The following is a 9,393-nucleotide window of genomic DNA, read 5'->3' on the forward strand; positions in this document are numbered from 1 at the left end:
TTAACGACTAAGTGAGATTAATATCCTAAATATCTAGGCCTACCCTACCATCAACCACCCCCCCCCCAACCGCCCAAAAGCTCCCCCCCCCTCTATATAAGGCGGATGTGGGTCAGCCCCCACAACCATCACTTTCACGCAAAACACACACACAACACCAAGAACACACACTACTCCATTAAAGCTTTCTTCGAGCTTTTGAGCTCCGATTTGAGCACCGAGAAGAGCGCTGATCATCTTTTCGATCACGTATTTACGTAGGTAACTTCTCTACCTATGTTTTGACGGTTTTCTTTTCAATTTTCGTCGACGTCGAAAAACGTCGATTCTCGACTTTATTTTGAAATGACGTCGGATCGTCGTGAGTTTTTAGTATGATGTTCTTGGGTAAATGTCGAGCATGTTTAATAAATGAGTTAAGGATGTTTCGAACCCTAGCCATGGAACCCATGAGGGCAGCCGTCTGTGTTCTTCGTCGTCAACACTTGTTCTTCGATTGTTGTTAATCATTGTAACTTGTGAATGTGTTTTAGGAGCATGCTAGGTTTGTTCTTTGTTAATATTGTATTTACCAAGCATGATAATTTGTAGGTTGTAGAAATGGCTACACTTTGCGTGAACTTAGAAATGCATGTTAGGGTTTTCTTGAGTTTTGTGTTCTAAGTTAGAAGTTGAGCATGTTAGAGTTAGTTTGATGTTTGGAAATGGTAGGAAAGGTGTAGGATGTTTGTTTGAGTTTGCAGAGCATGTTTGAGTGTTGAACTTTTGAGTTTGCTGCGTGAATTCTAGCTCTGCCGAGCATAGTCAGCTCTGGCAGCGTAAAATCCAGCTCTGACGAGTGGTCAGCTCTGCAGTTCAGCTCTGTCGGGTTGGTCAGCTCTGACGTGTGGATTTTAGCTCTGTCGGGTGAGTCAGCTCTGGCAGTTGAAGTGTTGTTGAGTTCAGCTCTGACTGTTGAAGTCAGCTCTTGTAACACCCCGTACTTTTCCTTATTGAGAAATAGTGTCTTAACACTAACGAGAGTACTGAGGTGTCGAAATACGAGACTATATTTTTATGAGCAGATAAGACAGATTGTCTTTAAATAGAGATATGAGTGAATAAACCAATGATAGAGTTAGAGTGAAGAGATTTGAGAAATGAGTTAAGATAGAGATGCTGATTGAATTGAGCTGAGATTTTATTTTATTTTCCAACTACCGGGAATAGAGTTATCGGATACCGAATTATCAGAGTTTGACTGTCCTATTAAGAAAATAGGAATAATGAGTTGGAAATAGAGTCGAGAAAGAAAGAGTGAGGAACCTTGATGAAAAGAGTCGGTCGGAGAGACGTCTAGTTTGTCTGTATTTGCCGACTGCTTTGATGTGATGTTATGTGAATTTACGTGACTATTTGACTATGTGATTTTTGTTATGTGGGTCTTTATGAGCAAGCTATTATGATTTTATTTGAGGACTTTAGCACTTGGAATTTTGATTAAGTTTCCAAAGCAAGTGCGGTTTATTTTTACCGAGAAATCGAATGATGTCGGTTTATGGAAATTTTTCCTAGCATAATATTTTTTAAATTATTTTTCCTACGAACAGGAATATTATAATTGAGTGAGTGCACTAATATTAGTGCTATAATTATTTTATTTGGTCACATGAATAATTATGCTATGGAATTATATTATTGAGTAACATTTCCATAATTATCATGGTTATTATTCAATCACCCTTCTCACACTATTATTTTAATTTCTTAAGCATGTGACTAAATACCACAAATTGCCAAGTGTAGAGATTGAGAGAGTGTAGAGATTAGAGAGAGAGATCAAAGCATTAAATGCCATATATTCTCAAAGATTTCCAAATATTCTCAAAGATCACCTAAATCTTCTAAAATCTTGCAAGGCAATTCTCTCTCTCCCTTCACCCATTTTCGGCCATCACCTTCTCTCCCTCATCTCTCACTTTCCACCATTGTCAACCATAGATGAGACCTCCGAAGCTTCACAAAATTATGCCAAACACATAAATCACCATCAAAATCTTACCTAAACACCTCCTATCAACTTGAATCCAAGGAGATCCTTGAAGATTGGCTTCAAAGCTAGAGAGAGAAAGTTTGATTTTTGGTGTAAAGTTTGGGTAAGTGATGTTTAAATCCATAGATATGGCTTGAATGATGTTGTATGTGAGTATTCTTGAAAGATTGAAGCAAGAAAATCACCCCCTTCCTTTTTCTAAAATTTTCGAAAAAAATGGGTCTTCAACCCTTCAAAAAATTTTCTTTTTCTTTCCTTGATTTGGGGTGAAAAATGAGATCTATGTGATGTTTGGTGATGATTGATGTGTGTTGTGAAATATATGCCTTGAGATGTGAAAGTTCGATGGAGTGTAGTTTACCCAAAATTGGGAACTTTTGAGTTGATGATTAAAATGATGAATAGATGATGAAGATGAGTCCATGAGATGTATATGATGATGATTGATGGAGTAAATTGAGTATATGATGCCAATTGATGATTTTGATAAGAGTTAGTTTAATAAAATTAGGGATATGTGTACCTATGCTCTAATTTGTTAATTGATGGTTTATATGTGAGATTAATTGGTTAAGATTGATAGATCTATGAATGGATTAAGGATTCATGAGTGTTTATAAAATTTCAAAGAGTTTAGTTTAATAAAAATTAGGACTTTCTTGTCTATGTGTCTATTAAGTGATTTGGCTTAAGATATAAGAAATTGAGCATGAAATTAGTGTCTAAATATGTTTGATTAGGTCTATTGTAGGCTAAGTAAAATTTTGACTTATTTTAGTTTATGAGTTTTTGAGTTCTCATATGATGTGAGGTTGATGCTTGATATGATGAGGTCTAATTGCTTTATGACCATTATGTGAACGTTTGTCATGTTTTATTAAGAGTTTTATGTTCATACATGAGTTTTCATTAGAGTTTAGTTTACATGATAAAAAGGGAATCTATATGTGTATGATGAGTTATATGATGAATGAGATCATGTTTGAGTATTTGAGTAATTTTGAGCATGAAAATGAAAAGAGAATTTGATTGATACGTTCGTTGAAACGTTTTCCATGAGATTTGAGTTTATGATGTAAGAGGAGAGTCGAGATTGAGTATGATGAGTATTAAGTTGTACTTGAATGTTTTTGAATGCTATAAGTGTTTAAAATGAGCTTTGATGAGTTTGCTTTGAAGAAATGTTGAGTTGAGCATGTTTGCTTGTGTGATGGAGTTCGAAGTCATTTTTAGTGATGCACTGACCTACTGTATTCGAGGGGTTTTTGATACCCAAACACCATGAAAATTTTATAGTAAGTCCCTACATGAGTCGTGGGCACACCGGTAAAATTTAAAGTCATTTGGACTTCGTTTACTATTTGTATAAAATAGAAAACCAAAACTGCTACATTCTGCCGAATTGTTCGGTGAGTAGCCAATAGAGTCACCTTTTCCAGTATCTTCCCATAACGTTTTGGAACCCAAATTTTTATTGTTGAGACACGAGTGTCGTAGCTAAGTTTCCACCAAATTTCAGACCTTTTCGGCAATGTTTACTATTTTTCAAAAATTAAAGTATTCGATTGCTCAAAACTGCCGAATATGGTAGACTGTAGGGAAACAGTCATATCTCCTAAAATACTTGGATTTTTTTATCCTACTTTTTTAAAAATGAAACTAGACTCAAAGATGTTTCATTTGGTATTAATTACGACTCCAGTGGAGTTCTGTACCGAGTCTGGTGAGGTTTTGAAGTCGAGTCAGTGCAGAGTGAAGGTTGTTTTTGACTTGTCTATGTGTGAATTTTATATGCTTATGTGCTTGAATGCTATGAGTATGATCCGAGTTGAGAGTTAAGTCGAGAGTAGGACGTGTGAATCCTTAGAAGTTGAGTATACCTAGGGATTGAGTCTTAGTGGGTAAATAGACGTTGAATGAGAAGTTATGGTTTGAGATGAGATTGGTTTTAGTAATGAGTTCTAACTAAGGTTTGTTTTATCACATGAACCTTCGATGACGATGATGATGAATTATAAAGGCCGAACGAGACGAAGAAGTAAGTAACCTGTTTTCTTTCCGAAACTAGCGAAGGACTTCAGGTGGACAATATTTTGAGTATACGTATATCGTATGAGCTTTCTAAAATGATTTGATGATGTTACGAGTTTATCAATGCTTTGAGATAAATGATGTTTGAGAACTGTTTGACTTGCCAATTTTTGATGTTGAGCTTGTATGTTACCCTCTACTGATGAGACGAATTCGGTCCTGTCACAAGCGGGATTTTGTGCACAGAGGTGACCGCGAGCCGTCTTCGGGTCGGCCGGTCACGGTACTTGAGAGGGAGGCCTACTTCTCAGTACCTATGATGATGATGAGTTGTAGATGTGGTACATACATGATGAGTACTTTGATAGCGCTATCGTTTCTTTATGATATCATGATTATGAAAACTGCATGCACAGATTCATTTACGCTAACTTATTTCTGTGTGTTGCTGAGATGTGGCAAGTTTCAAACCTATAGCTGTCGCAGCTCGATTTCCGACGCTAGTAATAGCGGGGTACGAGTATCAATACGACTATTTTTAAAAGAATAAAAGATAAGAAGAACTAGATTGAACGTCATGCGGAAGCTCGCATCAAAGGGGTGTTAAGGAAATCGTCATAAATGAACCCAAGGGTAAAATCGTCAATGTCGTCATAACTTCATAAATATCAGGAATTTCAAGATCAAAAACAAAACGGGTATCACTCATTTTTCGTAAGGAATCATAATATGCAGAGTATCGCAGCAAAAGGCGAATCGATTATATGTATGAAGACATATAACCGTGAGTACATTGCTTAAATTCTAAAGAAAATCAAAGTATATCAATCATCAAGACTTTATCGTCAAAATGGAAATACGATAAAGTAAATACATCCTCCAACAATTCCCCACCAGCACCAGACCAATCTCGCTTCTCGCTTAGTCTGCACATTTAGAAATACATGCAGGGCGTGAGTACATAATACTCAGTGGGCAAACGCCGAAAAACAAGGAAAGTGCTCTTAGAGCTATAAGTTTGAAGCTAGCCACATCTCAGCAATACACAGAAATAAGTTAGCATCAATGAATCTGTGCATGCAGTTTTCATAATCAACATCATAAATAAGTAACTACGCAGTTTAAACATTCATCATGTATGTACCACATCCACTACTCATCATCAAAGATACTGAGAAGTAGGCCTCCCTCTCAAGTACCGTGACCGGCCGACCCGAAGACGGCTCACAGTCACCTCTGTGCACAAAATCCCGCTTGAGGCAGGACCGAATTCGTCTCATCAGTAGAGGGTAACACACAAGCTCAACATCAAAAATTGACAAGTCAAACAGTTCTCAAATATCATTTATCTCAAAACATTTGTTAATCTCATAACATCATAAAATCATTTTAGAAAGCTCATACGATAAACATATACTCAAAATATTGCCCACCTGAAGACCTTACTCAAAATCTCCCGTCAAAGCGGAGTTACTTACTTCCTTGCTCTGCTCGTGTCTTCAGGGATCATCGTCATCATCGAAGGTTCATGTCATAAAATGAATCTCGATTAGAAACTCATTAACAAATCTCATGCCTTAACTCTTGCTCTATCTCATATTCTATCTCCTTATTCAACTCTATATAGACTCTTCACTCATCTTAAATCCTTAAGCTCAAGGATAGGTTTCAAGAAAATCATGGTTCTAAGTATCGATTTATCTCTCATATAAGGCTCGTCTAATCTCATTCAACACATAGACAACACAATCACATAAGGCATATAATAAAACACAATCAAACATTATCAAAACGTGCTCTGTTTTCACACTGACTCAACTTCAAAATCTAACTTGTTCTGACTCCGACATCTCCTAGACTCGAGACTCATACCAAAAGAAATTTCTTCGAGTCTAGTTTCATATAAAAAAAAGTAGGGTCAAACACTCCAAGTATTGTAGGAGATATGACTGTTTTACTACAGTCTACCATATTCGGCAGTTTTGAGCAATCAAAAACTTGGATTTTTGAAAAATAGTAAATGTTGTCAACCTGGGCTCAAATTTGGTGGATATCTAGCTAACACAATATTGTTAATATCATAAAATTTTGGAAAGCTAGATCATACAGGAAGCTACTGAAATGAATGACTCTTTACCCTGTTCTCTGAAATTCTCGGTAGTAATGTGCATTTTAGGTTTTACATTTTATAAAAATCGTAAACGAAGTTCAAATGACTTGAAATTTTACAGGGGTGCTCAGGACTCATGTAGGGACTTTCTATAAAATTTTCAAATCTTTTTAACATCGACAAACCGTCGATCACAGTAGGTCAGTAGGCCTACGAAAATCACCAAAATCTCATCTCAAACTCTTTAAATGCTCAACTCAACATTCCTTCAAAGAAAACCAATCAAAGCTCATTTTAAACACATATAACACTCACAAACATTCAAACACATTATAATACTCATCATACTCAAATTAACTCTCCTCTTTTACATCTTAACTCAAATCTCAAGGGAAACGTTTCAACAAACGCATCAATTCAATTCTCTTCTCATTCTCATGCTCAAAATTACTCAAACACTCATGTATGACCTCTTACATCACATGACTCAAAAACTCACATAAACTAACTCAAGTCAAAAATTTACTTAGCCAATAAAAGACCCAATCAAACATAAAAAGACACTACTATCATACTCTAAAACATATATCTTAAGCCAAATCACTTAAATAACACATAGACCAAAAAGTCCTAATTTTTACTAAACTAAACTCTTTGAAATTTTATAAACACCTATGAATCTTTAATCCATTCATAGATCTATCAATCTTAACCAATTTATCTCACATATGAACCATCAATTTACAAATTAGAGCATAGATACACATATCCCTAATTTTATTAAACTAACTCATATCAAAATCATCCATTGACATCATATACTCAATTTACTCAATCAATCATCATCATATACATCTCATAGACTCATCTACATCATCAATTCATCATTTTAATCATTGACTCAAAAGTTCCCATTTTTGGGTAAACTAAACTCATCCGATTTTTACATCTCAAAGCATAGCTTTTCATAACACACATCAATCATCATCATACATCACATAGATCACTTTTCTCACCCCAAATCAAGGAAAGAAGAAGAAAATTTTTTGAAGGGTTGAAGACCCATTTGATCGAAAATTTTGGAGAAAGGAAAAGGGTGATTTTTTTGCTTCAATCTTTCAAGAATACCCACATACAATCTTATACAAGTCATATCTATGAATTTATACATCACCTACCCAAACTTTACACCAACAATCAAACTTTCTCTCTCTAGCCTTGGAAGCAATCTTCAATGATCTTCTTCAATCCAAGGAGATTGAAGGTGTTTAGGCAAGATTTTGGAGTGGATTGATGTGTTTTGTATAATTTTTGGAAGCTTCGGAGGTTCTACCATGGATGTTAATGGAGGAAGGATGAGAGATGAAGGAGAGAGAGAGAGAGTGCCGAATTGGAGGAGTGAGGGAGAGAGGTGGTCGAAAATGGGGTGGAGAAGAGAGAGGAAAATCCTTTGCAAGATATAGAAGGATTTGGCTAATCTTTGAGAGATTTGGCAAATATATGCAATTAATGCTTGATTCTCTCTCTCTAATCTCTACACTCTCAATCTCTACTCTCTCAATCTCTACTCTCTCAATTAATTCACTTGGTAAATTGTGGTATTTAGTCACATGGTAGGGAAATTAAAGAAATAAAGTGAGAAAGGTGATTAAATAATAATCACAATAACTATGAAAATGTCACTCATTAATAAAATACCATAACATAATTATTCATGTGACCAAAATAAAATAATTATAGCACTAATATTAGTGCACTCACTCAATTATAATATTCCTCTTCGTAGGAAAAATAATTTTAAAAAAAAATATTATGCTTGGAAAAATTTTCATAAACCGGCATCATTCGATTTCTCGATAAAAATAAACCACACTTGCTTTGGAAACTCAATCAAAATTCCAAATGCTAAAGTCTCAAATAAAAATCATAATAACTTGGTCACAATGACACACGTCACAAAAATCACATAATCAATCAGTCACATAAGTTCACATAACATCACATCAAAGCAGTCGGCAAACACAAACAAACTAGACGTCTCTCAGACCGACTCTATTTATCAAGGTTTCTCACTCTTTCTTCCTCGACTCTATTTCCAACTCATTATTCCTATTTTCTTAATAAGACAGTCAAACTCTGATAATTTGGTATCCGGTAATTCTATTCCCGGTAGTTGGAAATAAAATAAAATCTCAACTCAATTCAATCAGCATCTCTATCTCAGCTCATTTCTCGAATCTCATCACTCTAACTCCATCATCGGTTTATCCACTCATATCTCTATTTAAAAGACAATCTGTCTTATCTGGTCATAAAAAAAAGTAGTATCGCATCTCGACATCTCAGTACTCTCAATAGTGTTAAGACACTATTTCTCAATAAGGAAAAGTACGGGGTGCTACAATAGCTCTAAGAGCACCTTTCTTGTTTTTCGGTGTTTGCCCACTGAGTATTATGTACTCACGCCCTGCGTGTATTTCTAAATGTGCAGGCTAAGCAAGGAGCGAGATTGGTCTGGTGCTGGTGGTAGGGGTGAGCAAAAAATCCGAAACCGAATAACCGAATCGATCCAAACCGAAATTTTAAAATATGGTTCGGTTTTTTCGGTTTTTCGGTTCGGTTCGGTTTTTATTTTCATAAAATTTTGGTTTTTCGGTTCGGTTCGGTTCGGATTTTTTAAAACCGAAAAACCGAATTATATTTATAATATATATATATATAAATATATATATATGTATTATTTTAATTATAGTTTTATAATATCTAACTTCTAATATTTTTTTAATTTTATAGTTTTTCTTTTGGAATTTTCGGTTTTTTTTCGAATATTTCGGTTTTTTCGGTTTTTTTTCAAAATTTCGGTTTTTTCGGTTTTCTTCGTATTAATTCGGTTTTTCGGTTCGATTCGGTTTTAATTATAAAAATTTCGGTTAATTCGGTTCGGTTTGTTCGGTTAATTCGGTTCGGTTCGGTTTTTTTTTTTAAAACCGAACTAAAATATGATTTGATTTGGTTTTAACAAAAACCGAACCATATAACCGAATGCTCACCCCTACTGGTGGGGGATTGTTAGATGATGTATTTACTTTATCGTATTTCCTTTTTAGCGATAAAGTCTTGATGTGGAGTTACTTTGATTTTGAATCAAGCAATTTACTCGCGGTTATATGTCTTCATACATATAATCGATTCGTCTTTTGCTGCGATACTCTGTATATTA

General features: G+C 35.1%; 1 long non-coding RNA gene across 1 annotated transcript; it reads right to left on the bottom strand.

Moving 5' to 3' along the window:
• Positions 1-4,749: 4,749 nt before the first annotated feature.
• Positions 4,750-7,614, bottom strand: LOC131019842 (uncharacterized). Its single transcript, XR_009100488.1, has 3 exons — positions 7,352-7,614; positions 5,497-5,560; positions 4,750-4,989 (listed from the first exon to the last, which is right to left on the bottom strand). It is a non-coding gene; the product is annotated as an uncharacterized LOC131019842 (long non-coding RNA).
• Positions 7,615-9,393: the final 1,779 nt, after the last annotated feature.

The sequence above is a fragment of the Salvia miltiorrhiza genome, chromosome 4 (assembly GCF_028751815.1).
Source record: "Salvia miltiorrhiza cultivar Shanhuang (shh) chromosome 4, IMPLAD_Smil_shh, whole genome shotgun sequence".
Lineage (NCBI taxonomy): Eukaryota > Viridiplantae > Streptophyta > Magnoliopsida > Lamiales > Lamiaceae > Salvia > Salvia miltiorrhiza.